We start from the raw sequence: 2,453 nt of genomic DNA on the forward strand, positions 1-2,453 counted from the left end.
TAGCCAAAATCAAAAGATCACTTTTTCTTTCTCCTTTCTTCTTCTCTTTGCCGTGGCTTCTCCTCTCTTAAACCCCATCTTCATAAATTTTTCCTTTCCACCATTTTCATTGAAGATCAAGCTTGCTTTCCATTAGTTCTTTGCTAGCTTACTTCCTTCTTGAGGTATATCATTCTTTCTCTTTATTTCACTAGTTTTTCTCATGATTTTTCTTAACTCTAAACTCTATGAAAAATTTCTTAACTTGTGAAAAAGAGTTTTAATCCATGGAAAAGCTTCATTGTTGTTAAACTAACATGGATTAGGCTTTGTTTCTCTTGATTCCTTTAGCTATTGAATTTTTCATGGATTTCTCTCTAGTCTAGGGTTTTCGAAAATTCTCTTGATCAATGAGTAGTCTAATGACATTTTGTGCATAGGAGAGAAGTGTTTAGAATGTGTTTGTGAGCTAGAAAACATTGTCAAAAATCATTTGTGAGAAAAATAAAATTTTTGTCATAAAACACTTAGTGAATTTTATGAAAATTTCATGAATTTTGGGTGTGTTTGGAAAATGTTTTGGGTATGCAAGAAAATTATCTTAAGAGCTAGGTGATCAAGGCTATGGTTTTAAAAATGAAAATTTGTGGGAGAATGCCTTGATTTCTCAATTCTGGACAAACTGTGCAGGGGCATTTTCGTCCATTTAAAATTGTTCCAGTTCCAAAAAAACTTAACCATTTGATCCGTCTTTTCGAGACGAAGAGTTTGGCGTATGGTTCGTCTCGATTGGACAAGAATTGAATGTGTTATGGTCATTTTAGTTTGAAAACTATTTGGTCGAAAATTGTGTTTAAAAGAGTTTTACTTGAATTGGTGATCAATTAGGGAGGTCTCGAAAACACTATCCGAGAGTGTTAGAACGTATCCTTAGAACCCCTTTCGATTGTGTAGAATAGGTTCGTTCCTTTGGTTTTGTCGGAGAGTGACTTATGGTATTATGTGTATTATTTTAGGAAACGAGTAACGGTGTTTAATTGCGCGTTCGATTGTGTGATTGGAAACTTTTGCCGAGGTAAGGGCATCTTCTATCCATGACTTTAAATTATGTCAAAAGCCATGAAATATTTGATGTTTGAATTTGTTTGAAATGCATGTGAAATGTATTCATTTTTGGATGGTTTGTAGGGTTGCATTAGCATATGATGTGAAGTTATATGTTCATGCATTCATTGGTAGACATGTGCGTACAGTGAATGGCGTCACTAAATGTCTTTTGTATTTTTGAGTATTAGACTCGTAACGCACAGTGAATGACGTTACACAAGAGTCTCTTATCTATTTCTTTTAGTAAGCTTGTGATGTACAGTGAATGGCATTACTAGAATGTTTACGACTCCCTGCGGTGAGGTTAATTTCCGGAAATCATGCATGTGACGTACAGTGAATGGCGTCACGGTGACGTACAGTGAATGGCGTCCCAGTGGTGCACAGTGAATGACACCACCATTCATTAGAGTTTTGCATTAGGCTATGTGCGCATTTTATTTATTATGCTTGTGTGCGACTTTGTGGTAATTGCCTAATATTTGTATACATGTTAATTGCTCAATACTTGTATTTATGTTAAATGCTATTTGCCTATTTGTTACTGTTGGTGACCCTTACTTTTGCATGTATACATCGCGGGCTCCTCCCACCCCTAGATGACATTCATGAGCGTGGTGCCGTCGGCCACGAGGATGAGATTGATTTGGAGCGCTCTTAGGATTGTGGTGTTTGTGATGAGACGTTCTCCACCACATCCATGATCAGACCTAGAGTCTTAGTTCATTTTGCTTACGTATCTAGTTTATTTTGAGATGTAGTACCTTGACAGACTATTATACTTATGGTGCCTTAGTGGCCTTGCGATACATTAGGTTCACGTAACCGTCTTTGTGGTTCGTGAACTAATTGTATCCCTTTTGATATGTATATTATTCAGGTGAACACTTGCTTCTCGTAAGCCCTATATATATATATGATGGTTGGTTGTATATTATATTTTGTCTTGTGTAATTTAATTTCTTGAGCCGATTTCGAGTTACGCGCACTCTGATAAATTTTTAAAAGGCGTGTTTTATTTCGAAAAAAAAAATATGCCCTTGTTTGCTTCCGCATTGTTTTTATTTAAAAAATCGGGCTGTAACAGAAAGCCAACACTTGAACTAAAAGCTGAGGAGGACTGGTCTAAAGAAGAAGATGAGCTTGCTTTGGGAAACTCAAAAGCATTATATGCATTATACAATGGGGTAGACAAACACATCTTCAAACTGATCAAAAAATGCGTCTCAGCAAAGGAAGCTTGGAAGATTCTTGAAACTGTTCATGAAGGTACCCCTAAGGTAAAAATGTCTAAGTTACAGATTCTTACTACTCAGTTTGAAAATTTACGTATGAAGGATGAGGAAACGATTCAAGATTTTCATATG

The 2,453-nt window shown here is 36.1% G+C and overlaps 1 long non-coding RNA gene across 1 annotated transcript; it reads left to right on the plus strand.

Annotated features, from left to right (window-relative positions):
* LOC123923430 lies at positions 1–2,034 on the plus strand. The gene is made up of 3 exons (XR_006814399.1): positions 1–164; positions 996–1,054; positions 1,686–2,034. It is a non-coding gene; the product is annotated as an uncharacterized LOC123923430 (long non-coding RNA).
* The last annotated feature ends 419 nt before the right edge of the window (positions 2,035–2,453 follow it).

Source organism: Trifolium pratense, linkage group LG4 (genome assembly GCF_020283565.1).
Source record: "Trifolium pratense cultivar HEN17-A07 linkage group LG4, ARS_RC_1.1, whole genome shotgun sequence".
In the NCBI taxonomy this organism is placed as follows: Eukaryota; Viridiplantae; Streptophyta; class Magnoliopsida; order Fabales; family Fabaceae; genus Trifolium; species Trifolium pratense.